We start from the raw sequence: 15,795 nt of genomic DNA, 5'->3' as shown, positions 1-15,795 counted from the left end.
CGCTCCCCAGCCACTGGCCCTGTGTCCGGGGCCCCAGTTTCAGTCCCACACCCAGGGCTCTGCTCTTGGGGCACTGGCCCCGCTCCCTGGCCACTGGCCCCGTGCCCAGGGCCCCATACCTAGCCCCCCCGCTCCCAGCTGCTAGCCTCACAGCTAGGGCTCTGATACTGGCCCCAAACAAGGGGTCTTAGCTACTGGCCCCATGCCCAACCCCAGCCTTTGCTCCCTTGCTGCTGTCCCGGTTCCCCCCTCCCGGAGACACAGCACTGCTCCCGGCCTCAGCTGCGGGGGTGGGGGTGGGCGCAAACAGGGGAAAGGGGGCTGGCTTACAGATTCTCAAGTGAGATTCTAAGGCCTAGTCTATATTACAAAGGCTTTGCTGGTGTAGCTATCCTCCCTAATGGAGACGCAGCTTAGATCTTTTGCCAGTATAAACTGAATATATTGACATGGCTATGCCGGTTCGGGTTATGATTTTTTGTACACTCTTGACTGACACAGTTATGCCTGCAAAACAATGTTGTCTAGACTTGGCGACAAACTGCAATGGGTGTCAGGCCAAGCCCTTACTGTACAGGCACATTTTTAAAAGGTCTTAAGAACACGAATGTTATGCTATATCATTTCACATGTGCATGCATTAAAGATGCACATGTAAGTGCAATCTTAACCTCTCAACACACGCAAATCACATTGGAGTCAATGGGTCTGTGCAAGCCAGGGGGCTCTGCTCAGACAGACTAAATCACAGGATCTGGGGTCATGGTTTAAGTTTATAAGAAACTCTGTTATTGTCCCCTAGTTTTACAGGACAAGACTCATGTTGGAAACATAATTCTGGAATGCCACTGTGTAATACAAAGTCTCTAGCCCAGGAGAAACTCTGCATAAATTTTGGTTTATGTCAATCCACCCGTTAAGTTTTAGTGGTGCAGGAACGCATAACTGTGGTTTCAAATGGGTTTCATTTTCAGACACTCTCTCACAAAACCAGCTTCACTTAAAAATAAAATGTGAAAGAACACTGTAACCTACAATAGAAACTAAACTCTCAGCACATTAAAAGAAAAAGAATAAATGTTAAATGTCTGGGCTGATGTTTTAAAAAGTGACTGCAGGCAAAAATTTCAAAGTCACCTAAGTCCCATTTCAAAAGACTTAGGAGGCTACATGCTACTCGAAGGCAGTGGGCTTTAACCCCTAAGCGCCCAAATCACTTTTGATAATAAGATTTAGACTCCTAAATCATTTAAGCATCTTTGAAAATTTTAACCTGCACGTATAACCATCATTTCTAATAAGGGTCTTTGGTGTGACTATCTATGCATCGAATACTGTATATACAGCATAGCACAGAGAATTGTGGTCAAGCTTACATTGGATATTGAGTACAACTGTTACACACTTGCCCACCTCATTTATTAAGCATGGTCTGAAAGCACCAAATACGTGAATGCATATTTTAAATTGACTGAGGCAAGGAAAAGAGAAATACGATCTTGGGGCTTATTCTAGTCACACACAAGAGATTGTGAACTAAACCCTTTTATAAAAACAAGGCATCTAGGCTGGAAGTCCTGCTATTCAGCAAAGCCTTGCTCGTGTATAATTTGAAACTCCCTAAAATTATAAGCTAACAAAATACATTAGAGGTCGTTTGGAGCAGTCCTGGTCTCCTGGTTCTATAGTCTTCACACTAGGAGAGCACTTAACACATGCAGCGTATTCACCTTTTTCCAAAGTATTACTTTGATAAAAGCAATACAAAACTGTAATTATATGTCAGTTATTTTTCTCACCTTTTGTTCTTGAAAGAAAATTTATTCTGCACTTTTAAACCCACCCCCTTCCCCAATGAACCCGAATATTACAGCACATATGGTAGGTGACCCAAGTCCTGTCGAACACCTTGACACATTACAGGGTGAGTTAAGGACACTGTTACAGCCTTTGATCTTAACTTCCAGTTTAATTTGGAGACAGCCCCTTAGCATGACTCACATAACTGTGTGCCTTACAAATACTAACTAGCCTGTCAAAAACAGCTCTTCCCCAGCAGGGGACACCAGGTGCGCTTTGCTAATTGTGCTTTCCCCTAACTACTATTTAATAATGCAGAGTGGCTTAAACTGGAATTTGAAGGCTTGTATTTAAAAGGAGAGAGAGAGCTTTCACAGCCTTAATGAGTGTGTTATTTCTCTTCTAAACTAAAAGGTTGGGTTTGGTGTTTTTGTTTTCATTCCTACAGCTATCCATGGAAAAATGTATCCATGTGGCAGACCTGTTACAGGATGATTAAAAGAAAACCTATGGAAAGGAGATTGTTCTCTGCCCTACCAAGGGTACTTTCTATGGGGATGTTACATTTCCTAAACAACTTTGTTAAGTTGACTCCGGATTTATATTCTGTAGGACTTCTCCTTTAGGCTAAAACACTCCCACTGTGATGTTTGCAACCCAAACATTGCAGCATAGTGTGAAAGCCTGAAAGTGAAACTGACTAGACTGGAAACAGTGGGCTAGCTCCATTTTCCAAATTGGGGCAAAGAGTAAACAAAGAGGATAAATGGCAAAGGGTGACGTTAGAGCTTTAAATGTTTAACTCCTCTCTTTCCCCCCATCTGAGGCACTGTTCGTAGCACAGTGACTGCTCTTTTATTCGGATTTCACACAAAACATTATTTGTAGCCCAGGTTTCTTTTTGCACCGAGATTTACATCTTAAGAGATGTCACTTTAGGGAAGTATCCCTTTGTTTTAATTTATCTGCAGCAGTTTGATTCAAACCCCCTCCCCCCTCCCATGTTTACATGCATTTTAAACTAGTATCGAGGCAACCTGCTTCAGACCCTCTCCTACCTTGCACGGTAGTGAACCAGGGCGGGGAAATGGCTGTGAGCAAATCAAGTGATCACTCAACATTAGCAGCTTTTCTCCTAGGAACACACTTCGCATTTTGCTGCCCTTTCTTGGCCAGACACACAACCCGGGCACCTTCGAGCCCGGTGCACAAAAACCAGAAAGCAGAGACCAACTCCACGCCTTGAAAACACTTCCACGGCCCCAACTCCTTCTCTCCGGCTTCTTGCAACTCAGAGCTCAGCAAAGGGGACTGGGGAGGGAGGGGGAGAGGATACTTTGTGCTCCTGTGAAATTGACTAGGGGCTGGTAACTGACTAGCCATTTGCTTGCAGGGGACTGGCGGAGCTGTAAACCCAACTGCGTGGCCTCAGCTACGAACGGGTCCCTTTGGCTCTTTTGTTAATTATTATGATTATTTTACATGAAGCCTGAAGCCCTCCTTTTTCCTCGCCCCTAATTTTCCCCTTCAAAAGATGGCGGGCAGAAGGAGAGAGAGAGAGAGGAAAAAATCCCTTCCGTAAGGAAGATGGACTGCGACCTCCTAGCGCCGCACAAACTCCAGCCTGTGCTTTTGGGGGGGATGGGGCGTGGGGGGGGGGATCGGCAGAGAGGGGGATGCAATGCGAGAGGGAGGGTCTCAGTTGCAGACATCCCCCCCCAGAGCTCCTTATGGGGCTGCTTTGGGCGCCGGGTTAGAGGAAGGAGGAGGGGGAAGAAGAATATAAAGAGAGGGAGAGAGAAATCAGCAGCCACACTGTATCCGATCTCCAGCTGGCTTTGTTACATTGTTGCAATGCACAAAGGCTGCAGAACCAAAGGGAGCGTTAAAGAGCTTGCAAAAAAAAATAAAAAAAAGCGCATTAGCCTTTCCCAAGTGGGTTCTGCATTCACCCCCTCCCCCCACTCCCCCTCCTCCAGAAAACATGGCCCGCTGCTAGCAATGCAAAACACAGCAAAGCATCGAACGAATAAAGGGTAAGATTAAATAGATTACTTTGCCCCGGCAGCTCCAGCACCGTTTGCCTTATAGTCCCTCCAGTTGCTCTTCTTTTTATCCTCAGCAAGGCAGCATAATAGATGCGCTAAAGCTATGGAGAGCTCATGCGCCCAGGCGCAAAGCCATGTGGGGAAGGCAGTTTTTGCACCAAGCACGGGAAAGGACAGCGGTAGTCCTGAGGACTACAAGTCCCAGCATCCCTCGCGCTCCTCCTTTCTGCCTGCCCCCCACTCTTCCTCCGTTGGACCAGTGGGCAGAAGAGAGAAACAGTAGGGGGTTATTCCCAGGTCAGCGGGTGTGTATGACATTTAAACATGCTCCTTCCCCAGGAGAGGCAGGATCTGGGTTGGTTTGTGGGGGGCTTGTGGCAAAAATCTGTAAAGATTTGTTGGCTGGGGGTCTCCCTAAGGGCAGACGTTGCTGGGTGAAGATTCAGGCTTCCCCTCTCCGCCTGGCTTTGCTCCTCTCAGTCTCTAAAGGTACAACGACAAGAGCCCTTAAAAGTGCAACTGGAAATGGGCAGATTCTTTCGGAGCCCTGTAATGCGTTTTTATCTCCTGGAAACATGCGTGCAGTTGTATACCAAGGTCATATGAGATGTATTTCTATACTTTTTTTTTTTTCATGGTTTGCATTGGCTAGAGCGCACTCAGAGTTATTATGCAACAAGCAACACAAGTCACAATAAAAACAGAATGCAACCAATGCAAGCCATAATAGCATGGCATGAAATGATTCCAAATGCAAATCAAGTTACAGTTTTGCAGTGATTGATGCATTTCATAATAAATGTTATCAGGCATCAACCATTGCAAACCAAAACAAAAAGTGATGCAATAATCCAACCCATGCAAATCATAAAAAAAAAGTGTAGATATTAAAAACACAGTCTAAAGAGCGTCAGATACGAACATTCTTGGAAGCACAATGAAGTTGTAACAAAAAGAGCAACAGAATATATGCTGAATTGGATGAACAAACATTGGTAAAAAGAACAATATAAAAACCAACGCATTATTATAAACAAAAATATGATTCAGTTCCTTCAGTACAAAATAAAATATAGCAATTGGAAAACAAATGAGTCCAGGGGAAACATTTGAATGTCAGTATAAAAAATGAGTAGTTAAGGGATTTCTCTCTGGATGCATATGCCAGTAGAGGCTTCCATGCTGCTCATTATATAAACAGCCAGACACAGATGCCAATTAATAAGTAGATTTATTATAACCGTATTTGGAGGCTCTTTCATTCTAACGCCTTGTTTTCAGAGAATACGTTTCTGAAAAATGTGACCTACGAGACTCAAATTTCTCAGGCCTGTTCTCATCACAATTATGATTTTGTTTTCTTGTGGGAGTGAGGAAAGGAATAGTCAGGGACATTCCATTTAGAGAGTTATGCAGTTATCCAAAAATGAAATAAAACAAACAAAAAGTGTTGTATATGCTTCCCCCTTCCCCCCGCTCCCCCCGTGGCAAAATGTGCTTTTAGTCCTCTCCAAACTTCCATCTTGCTATGGATTTAGTAATCAGAAACACATTGACAGTGTGAACCACTGGACCTTATTTTCGAAGATTTCTTAGAAAACACTGCCACCACAGTATTTGAGGCTGCATCTGCTTGTACAACCAAACCCACATTTATTCCTGTTAATCTGGTAAACACACCTGTAACTACCATGAACATTCCCCTCTTGGGTCCCGATCCTGCAACCAAATCTACTAGCTCAGACCTTGTGGAGTCCCATTGAAATCAATGGGACTTCACACTACTGGAGAGGCCTTGCTAATGGATCTGGTTACAGGATCTGGGCTTAATAGTCCATGTGGGACAGGAGGATGTTTATACCTTCCTTTGAAGCATCTCAGCCTGACTACTGTCAGAGGCAGGACACAGGAAAAAATGCACCACTAATCTAATCCACTATGGAAATTATGAAAAATATAGGAGACAAAACTCTCATCTGCACTCAAATAAAACATCCAAGTAGCAAAAGGAAAAAATAATTGCAGTTGCTATGCTAGAATAATTGTCACAAATTTAACAATTTGGCCCTCTGAATTTGTGCGTCTTGTAGAATTTACTGTCTTTAGCACAAATATTTACATGTTTGTACTATGCTGATTGATAACAACAATAAAGATTTTCTACTTGCCTGTATAATAAAAATGTACTTGCAGTGGTTGAGCTGAAGTTTGCAAGGTTGTTCTACATACACTCAACCTTCCTTCTCTTGTAAATACCACCCACAACCAGTCATCAAGTTATTACAAATTATTGAGATTCTACAATGAGGAAGACTTACATTTTATGCTGCAATAAGAGGCAATAAAGCAACTGGCAATAATATATGGAAGGCCTGATTTTCAGAGGTGCTGAGCTCTAATTCCCCTTGGATTCAATGGAACTTGCACTTCTCAACACTTTTGAAAAGCAGACCTGTAATCAGCATTGCCAACCCTGAGCATTCAAAAATCATTAGTTTGCCCCTCCAGAAAAGTCATGGTATTGGCTTCAAAATAACACTTAGGTTTGTTTTATTTTCCTTTGGTGTCATTGCCTTTAAAATTCTTGTTTTCCAGCTTTTCTCCACAATCATGAGGGCTAGAAACTTATTTAAAAAAAACCAACAAATCTGAGATTTTCATATAATCACATGACTCCCAGAGCTGGAACTTAAAGGAAAGCATTGAATAACTCAAGACTCACAATCAAACCATACAAGTTGGCCACACCAAGTGCAATATGCTGAGAATCAAATTCAGGATCCTGGGTCACACAGACCGACAGCATCATGAGTTAGAAAAAGAAAAGATAAATAGGGAAATAGAGCTGACGACCACAGTCATTTCTGCCACACCTCCATGGTACTGTTGGTGTTGCAGCGAGCAAGGCTTCAGCCCTCTGCTTCACCTCAGAACAACAGTCCCATTGAAAGGTCTGATTGATTGCAATAATGAAATAGGCTCAGCTAAAGTAACCTCCTCCAGCTAGAGGAGAGAACAAGCAGCATGGATAGATCTCAGACTGAAGCTCTTAATACCCCATGTGGACTAGTGACAGCAATGAGGCTTTGATCCTGTGAGCTGTCCTGTGCAGATGGGCCCCTGCACTCACATGGAATCATATTGACTCCCATGGGGCTCTGCTCATACACCTGCTTGCATGGACCATTTTGTGGGATGAAGGCCTTAAACACTCGGTTTGAAAAAAATCATACACACAATTCAAACTTCATTTCCAAATATCTATAAAGCTATGGGCTGGTCCACACTACGAGGGGGAAATCGATCTTAGATACGCAACTTCAGCTACGTGAATAACGTAGCTGAAGTCGAATATCTAAGATCGGATTACTCACCCGTCCACAGCGCGCGGCGGGATCGATGTTCGCGGCTCTCCCTGTCGATTCTGGAACTCCGTTGGGGTTGATGGAGTTCCGGAATCGATATAAGCGCGCTTGGGGATCGATATATCGCGTCTAGATGAGACGCGATATATCGATCCCCGAGCAATCAATTTTAACCCGCCGATACGGCGGGTAGTCTGGACGTAGCCTATGACTCTAGTAGAGAATCATAAGTATCTCACTGAAAATTCACAGTAGGAACACAGATTTTGCTACCTTGGATCAACTATTGGTCTGTAAGGTACATAAGAATGGCCATACTGGGTCAGACCAATGGCCCATCTAGCCCAGTATCCTCTCTTCTGACAGCAGCCAGTGCCAGATGCTTCAGAGCGAATGAACAGAACTGGGCAATTATTGAGTGATCCACCCCCTGTCCCAGTTTCTGACAGTCAGAAATTTAGGGATATCTGGAACATGGGGTTACATCCCTGTAGATATGGTATGATAGGTATGACAGGCTACCTGCAGCAATGACCAGAATCTGCTTCAGAGTAAGGAAGGTCTTATGGTTAAGGCATTAGACAGTAATGAAGGAGAACTGGGTTCTGATCCCTGCTCTGCCACAGCCTTCTTGTGCAACCATGGACAAATCACGAACTGTTCTGTGCCTCGGTTTCCCCATATGTAAACTGGGGATAATGATCCTGGCCAACTTTGTAAAAGGCTTTGAGAACTACAGATGAAAAGTGCTATATAAGAGCTAGGTGGTGGTATTATTCTCCGTGAGTGGAGATAATAAATTGCTCAAAAACTTGGATAACGCAGAATTGAGGTTGACTGGCAGAACCTCACACCTTTCCAGAACACCGAGTACACCTCTGCTTAAACCTCTGGAAAGCAACAAATTGAGTCAAAGCATGCACCAGCCCCAGCCTGCAAGCTGTCCTCTGAGTGATGAGCCATCCCATCCCTGAGCAACACCATAGCACTCTATTCTTCCCTATGATAGATAGAGCATTGTGGGGACATGGCAGATAGGTACTGTAGAAGAAAGCATCAGATTGTGTCCTCACAAAGGCAAAAACCACATTTAGTGCAGGCTTAGTGAACATCAGCTTGGTCCTCCTGGCTGATATTCAACCACGCTGCATAAATCACCCCAGAGTTGCCAGACGTCACCACCTATTGGCCCTGGTCTTAAGGATTTCCTCTGGACCATCACCTGCATTTACCCCTGCCCTGGAGAGCACATCCATAGGCCACTGGACTGCTACAAAACTCCCTTTGTAGCATAGGCCAATGTGTGCCATCAATTGCATGGTCTGAACCCAGCACCCCACTCATCTCAATGTGAAATTTGCAGAGGTCTGAATGCCCCTTAGAGATGAGGAAGGCAAAGATTTTGTCACAGTTATTTTTCATAAAAGTTTTGGACGGGTCATGGGCAACAAACAAAAATTCACAGAGCCCGTGACCTGTCTGTGACTTTTACATCTTGATGCTGCAGAGTCCTATATTAATCTAAAGAGCAACCAGTCTTGAACGGTCCCTGGTGCATGCTCACTAAGTAGTACCAGGTGTAACTCAGGACAGAATTAATCCCAGAATAACAACATTCCCCTGCAGCTAGCCAAGCATGCAATACTATATAGGGGGATGCTACCTGCCAGGCCTGAAGGCCTATCAGCTTTTATCCTGAAGCATCATACAAGGCAATTGCTCACCTACCTCCACTCTTGTGTCGATGAGCCTGGCTACATCCGCTCAGCATGAAGAAAAGCAAACCTTTGTTAGGAATACCGTAAATTCTTGTCTACACAAGGAAGTCATACTAAATTGTTTTAGTTTTATTGTTTAAACTAGTTTTGTTAATTGGGAACAATCTTTGCATGTGGGCGTTCTGCTTTGGTATAAGAGCACCTTGAATCCATTTGGCTTATGTCAGGAAAGTCTAGATTCCCCACAGGTATAGAGGCAGCTAACTCAAACCAAGGGGAGTTGGGCACCTAAATACTTTTGAGGATCTACGCCTAGGGAATCCTCTACCACCCTATAAGGCACTTTTAGCCCACAATCAGAAGATTTGTGAAAGGAGGTGCAACACTCCAGTTAAACTAGTTTCTAAGCTGCTTCAGTTAATTCAGTGCAATTTTCTAATATAGACAAAATCTGCCCACTCTTGGAAACCAGAGCTCCACTTCTCCCATGTTGTACAAGAGGGAGGCATAGAGAAACAAAACATTCAACAGCATTTTGTTTTCATTCAGGGAGCTCAGGACTTCAGCCATTCTACCTTCAACAAAAGCCCTGTGATTAGCCTCTGTGGTCCCTTTTAGTCACACCCCCAGTTACCCAATTAGTACCTCGTTAACTGCACACCTGCAGTTTATTTACTCTGCCACACTGCACTGTTGCTTTTAACCCCTTACCACCGGACTGCTTCACACACACACACACACACACACGACGGATAGCTGGCATTGGAAAGGGGAATCTGTCTGTCTATGCGAAATGGGTGCCCCTCCCAGGGCTGGGCTGCACTCTGGTTTTGCATTGATTCAACTAAATCTGCAGAAAAATCCCATTTAATGTCATCAGTGCAAAAATGGTTCTCAGAGACCATTGCTGTTAAGCCCCAGGAACAATGGGAGTCAGGTGCCCAAATGCCTTTGAGGAGCCAGGCCTTGGAACCTGGCAGGATTGGGTCCTGTCTGATTTTTATAATCAGGAGTGGCAGTGTTTCCTAGAGGTTAGAGCAGCAGACTGGGAGCCAGGACACCTGGGTTTTATTTTGCCCTAGCTACTCTCCTGCTGTGAAACCTTTAGCAAGTTTGTTTACCTTTCTGTGCTTCATTTTCCCCATCAAGAAAATAGGCAGAATTACACTCCTCTATCTCAGAACAGCGTTGTGAAGTTCCACTAGTTGAAATATTACAGCTATGACACACTCCTTGCTTGACAGCTTGGTACCAGCTTTGAAATTATCTGGATGCCCCCTTTCCCTATATACACACACTGAGCTAAGCACAGGAAAGTCTGCAGCAGTGACTCTTCCAGCTCTGCAAAGCTCAAGTCCTGCCACTTTGTCATCCGCCAGCAGCCATGGGCCTCGGGGGACCTCATGCATCCAGGTATACAAAGGGCAGCTCCCATTACAGGGCAGCAAGCTTGGCCCAGGATTTAATGGTACAGTGCTAATGGGGAACTTATTCAGCAAAAGCTGAGTATGGTGGGGTGAGTGGGGGAGAATAGTGGCCAGTTGGTGAGTCAGAGAAGTAATCGGAGTAGGAATTCATAGGCAGGGAGCAGTGGTATTGGAGTCAGGGTAGAGGTGCTTATTATTGCAGCCCCGAGTAGTCCTTACTCACGTGAACGCTCCCGCTGGAGTCAGGGGGACTATTCAGCGAAGTAAGGGTTACTTTCCTGAGTAAGGGTGACACACCAGGTTCAGGGTTTGGAAAGGAATAATTATAGTTTGCACTACTATATTGCCTTTCATCTGAGGATTTCAGAGCACTTCAATAATCATCCGAACATCCTCTTGAGGGTGGGTAAATATTATCACCCCCTTTCAGTGCCGGAGAAGCTGTGGCACAGTGAGGTGAAGGGACCACAGTCTGTCCCCCTTGCTCTAAACACTGGATAATGCTACCCCAAGAAAAATACACCATTGAGTGCATGCTAATGTCTGTCAGCGCCTGCATGGCCTTTCTCCTTCCACAGCATTCACTGCCAAGCCCTTGTTCTCCAGATGGAGAAGGGAAAATGGAGCCTCCACCCAAGGGACTCTGAATGCTAAGCTGTCTGTGGGCCCTAGAACAGGTGCACTGCCATGCTGACTAATGAGACAGTGGGGAAGAATGTGAACTATCTGAGAGCCAAAGGAGGTATCACAAACTGACCACATTGTAACCAATTCATTCTGGGGCAGCAGGTGAACCCTGCGTCAGCTGGCTCGAGCACCAGGCCACTGACCGGCCCCGGTGCCAGGCCAAATCACTGGCCCAATCACTGGCCTGGCCGGACTCTCAGGTTGAGGCACTGGCCCAACCTCTGGGCCGAACCGCTGGCCTGAGCCAGCCAAGATGGCCCTGGCCACTGGTAGGCCTGAGCTCCAGGCTGCCACTGGAGCTGAATCCCCACCAGCTTCAGGGGAGGGAGGGAGGTGAGGCTTTGGGGTGGAACGTGGGCAGGGGCATGGCCTGGGTTAGGGGAGGCTTAGCCTGCCCTGGCCTTTGATACCCACTGCCCATGAATCCATGTCCATCTAGGACATTGTAGCTGTCGCTGTGCAGCACACACTGAACACATGGGATGTTGTGAAGACAGAAGAAGGATAGAAGTCAGATCCTCCTACTCTGAATGCGCAGGCCCTCATCACTTGAGCTAACGGATACTCTCCACTAGTTGTAAGCAATATAGGGCCTATGACACAAGGCCCTAGCAGTTCTAATTCCGTCCAGTAGAAAGCAGTGGTGTGAGGGGCGTCTGAGGCGGGGGAGCGCTGCTCTGACATCAGAGATCATGGCAACCCCCAAATGGCTTCAGAACATGGAAAACAAAGGTGGCTTAAAGACACCTTAAAGTCAAAGACAGGAACCACAAATCAATCAGCCAGTTAAACACATGTCTGGGGAAAGCGGAGGGAAAGACTGAACAGAAAAGAACGCTGATAGAAAGAAGAGATACTTAGGCATGACTCTGCTGCAGCTCCCTCAATTAGGCCCACGGGCAGGAATTTGCTTTGCTTTGATCTAGCTGTATTGACAAGCACAGAGAAGCATCCCTGATGCTATTCCGTTCCAGACAGAAGCAGGCGAACATGAACTAAGGGGCAGTAAATATCCGCTGTTGGGTAGCGTTCCAGTTGTTTCCAGGGTGAGGACAGTCCTGAATATAAGCGAGCAGACGAGAAGGCAGCAGAGAGGGTGAAAAGAGAGGCAGTTCTGTGCTGCGGGCTAATGGGAAAGGCACTGGACTGGGAGTCAGGAGACTAGGATTTTATCTGCAGCTGCGGCTTGAACCAGCTGCGTGACCTTGGGCAAGTGACTTTCCCTCTATTTCTCCTCCCACCCCTTCGTCTGTCTTGCCAGTTTAGACTGTGCGGGGCTCTCTATCTATCTTAGGTACATCTATGGTCCCATTAACATAGGATTTGAGCACCGCTTCTGGCTGGGCATTTTTCCTCATGATGCTCCAGTCCCATGAGGTAGTGTAGCTTGTGGGAAACTGAGGCACAATGTGACTGATGGTACGTCTACACCACAGCAGCTGCCCATGGCAGTGTCTCTGAGCCCAGATTGCCAGGCTCGGGCTTGCACTGCCGGGTTAAAAACAGATCTGTAGACCGTGCTTTTAAGCTGCGGCTTGGGCCCACCCCACTCCTTGGGTTTCAGAAGACAAGCTCAGCCTCTGGCCTGAGCCAAAACATTGACACCATCGTTTTCAATGCAGTCCCAGCAGTGCTGGTGCTAACCCATTGGGAACCCTAAGCAGGAATATTTTGGGGGGTCCCCGCACAACACATGCTAATAATTAATAGGGCCCCCCTTTGAGCTGCTTGGGGCCCTAAATAATTGCTGTTTGCTTATGCCTAGGGCTGGCTCTGGGTAGCGCAAGCCAGAGTCTGTAGACTTGGGCTCAGAAGCTCGCTGCTGTGGGCTCGGGAGACATACCCCGAGTGACTTGGCCCAAGATCCCACAGGGAGTCTGTGGTGGAGCAGAGAATTGCCTCTGGGTCTTGCCTATACTAACAAGTTGTACTGCTTTGGTTATACCAGATTAGTCAAAGCTACACAACCCCCTGAGCGTGAACACAGTTATACTGGTTATACAGCTACAGCTGTTTGTATGGGCAGGAGAATAAGCTATACCAGCAGGAGGCAGCTTTATACTAGTATACCAAACAAGGTGTACCAAAACGATTTAAGTTACAATTCATCCCAGTAACTGGTACAACTTTCAAAGGTAGACCGGCCAGTACAATGATCTGAGTTGGGACATCTAGAGGCCTCGGTGATTCAAATAATAAATCATAAAGAAGGAAAAAGGGTCAGTGCTTAAAGAGAGGAAGGGGAAGAAAATAAATTCTGCTTGTTTACCTTCTCTTAGGCTTTGGGAAGGGAACTTTTCTAACCTTCCTCTTGTTTGTTACTTACCTGCATGCTTCACATGGCTTTGGCCAGGGATGTGGCTGTACTGGACAACGTATATGGAAAAGGGAACATTTTATAGTCTTGCAGGCGATTGTTCACCCTGGAAGAGTTCATTTAGAAAGCAGGAATTTAGGAGGAAGGTGTAACCAGGACAATGAAAAGGATTCTTTATTTAAGAAAACTCACAGAAATGCCATAGCTCCCCTTATCTCACCGACTTGTCTTTCTCCCGCCTACCTGGGCAAAATCTTCTCCTACTCTCCCTCTGGTATGCTCTTCTTGTGTGTATTGCACTCACACACCAGCTCTGTTCAATAAGCACTACATGCCATGTTATATATATTAGATTCCATATGAGGGCTCAATCTTGCAAACACTCACTGCTGGCCCTGAGGTGCCGCCTGTCCCCGATCCAGCCAATCACTTCACTTTAAATCCATCACATTACCCACAAACTTACAGCTAAGAACATGTTTTGCTGCATCAGGACCAGAGCACTGAGCAGTTTGCAGGATCAAGCCCTCTAGTTCCTACTCTTGCTAATAAATGTTTTCAGGATCTGGCCGTACAGTTGCCCATAACAACAAAGAGGCAAGATTTTTTTTGTTTGTTTTTTTTGCAGCATGACTTAATTAGATTTGATTAAAATGCTGTGATTATTTTCTTTGAGAGGGAGCGGGATTATCAAATCCGATGCATGGATACTGAGTTTTCAAGGATCATGGTTTGAAATTTTGTTTCTGTATAAGTAATTTTTTTAATGGAAAATATTTGTTTGTGTCGGAGCATCATTAATTTCCCTGTTCCCTGATATATTCTGTTTCTTGTTTAGGTTGTAAAATAGGAAATTTCATATGGTGACTAATACCTCAGCCCTGCAATGACCTCTGTGTGGGTACAGGGCTCCATCTGGCAGGATTGTGGCCTAAAACACTGCTCTAAATCTGTCCAACATCCTAATGGAGGGGCGGACAATGTATAGGAATTAAGTAATATTCCTAGAAGTAGTTTGGAAGCCCACTAGCGTGCTTCCCTGCCTTCTCTTCTAGAAGCCACAAGAATCTAGCAGAGCCGCAGTGTAGATGTGTATCTAGGCCTCGTATCTTTAGCTATAGCTAGTAAAATGGGGTTATTTGGAACCCAACTGTTTCCATGTTGTCTCCTCATATTCTGCATGTTATGTAGAGAGCAAAGACACACTTAATGTTAGCGTAATAATGTGCACAGATCCAAGTGCAGGGACTTACGTACCGGCTGAGCAAACAGCATGTGATGGTTGGGGTGTGTATTGTTAGGCAGGCCAGATTCACCCATATTAGACAAACCTCTCAGGGGATGCCAATATATTTTTCTCATCATCAAGCCCTATAACAATATTAGAGATTGGGACAGCGAGACTTTAAGCTAATAAATAACACTTAGCATTAGTATACAGCTTTCCATTTTCTAATAAATAATAATAAGCCCCAGCTCATATGTGCACTTTACACACAGTCACTACTTAAGTGTGACAGTTTACACTTGTGAAGGACTACGCCCCTTGGTCTTCAGAAGTGCTGAGAGCCTGTTGTTCCAGAGTAAGTGTCTGGGAGATGCGAATGTGTGAGACCATGTGTGATTCAAGCTGGAAGCCTCAAAAGGGAGGCACCTGAAATCAGTGGCCTCTCTGCAAAATTTGGTTGTGGCTTGCCTGAGCCCAGGGGGGAAATCAGAGTCAGAGTCAGAGCTGAAATCAGAACTCAAGAGTTTGATCTTTGTCTGGTGCTGGGACCACGCTGTTTTTATGAAGATGTGCATGGCTCCATAATGAATCTTTACTGATGTGTGGTTCCGTAGGTGTGATCTATTATTATCCGCTTTTGAAGGAAGGTCTATAATTGCCATGCCAAGGTTCATAGATTCCAAAGCCAGAAGGGACCATTGTGATCACCTAGTCTGACCTCCTATATAATACAGGCCAGGGAACTGCCCCCAATTAATTCCTAGAGCAGATCATTTAGAAAAACAACCAATCTTGATTTAAAAATTGACAGCGATGGAGAATCCACCACAACCCTTGGTAAATTGTTCCAGTGGTTAATTACTCACTGTTAAAAATGTACACCTTATTTCTAGTTTCAATTTGTCTAGCTTCAACTTTCAGCCATTGGATTGCATCACACCTTTCTCTGTTAGACTGAAGAGCCCATTATCAAATATTTGTTCCCCATGTAGCTACTTTTAAACTTTGATCAAGTCACCCCTTAGCCTTCTCTTTGTTAAGATAATTAGATCACTGAGTCTATCACTATAAACAGGGCTGACTCCAGGCACCAACCCAGCAAGCAGGTGCTTGGGGCAGCCAACAGAGAGGGGCAGCACATCTGGTTCTTTGGCGGCAGGTCCCTCCCTCCCTCCGTCTTGGAACAAAGAACCTGCCACCGAATT

General features: G+C 45.3%; 1 protein-coding gene across 4 annotated transcripts in view; it reads right to left on the bottom strand.

The window, feature by feature from the left end:
* Window positions 1-3,978, bottom strand: part of BRD3 (bromodomain containing 3) — a 53,960-nt gene extending 49,982 nt beyond the window's left edge. For all 4 annotated transcript variants that reach the window (XM_050926984.1, XM_050926985.1, XM_050926987.1 and 1 more), the window contains exon 1: window positions 3,856-3,978. The gene's annotated coding sequence lies outside the window, so the exon portion shown is untranslated. The remainder of the gene's footprint in view (window positions 1-3,855) is intronic.
* Window positions 3,979-15,795: the final 11,817 nt, after the last annotated feature.

This window comes from Gopherus flavomarginatus, chromosome 17, assembly GCF_025201925.1.
Source record: "Gopherus flavomarginatus isolate rGopFla2 chromosome 17, rGopFla2.mat.asm, whole genome shotgun sequence".
Classification (NCBI taxonomy): domain Eukaryota; kingdom Metazoa; phylum Chordata; order Testudines; family Testudinidae; genus Gopherus; species Gopherus flavomarginatus.
This window is presented reverse-complemented; position numbering and strand designations above follow the sequence as displayed.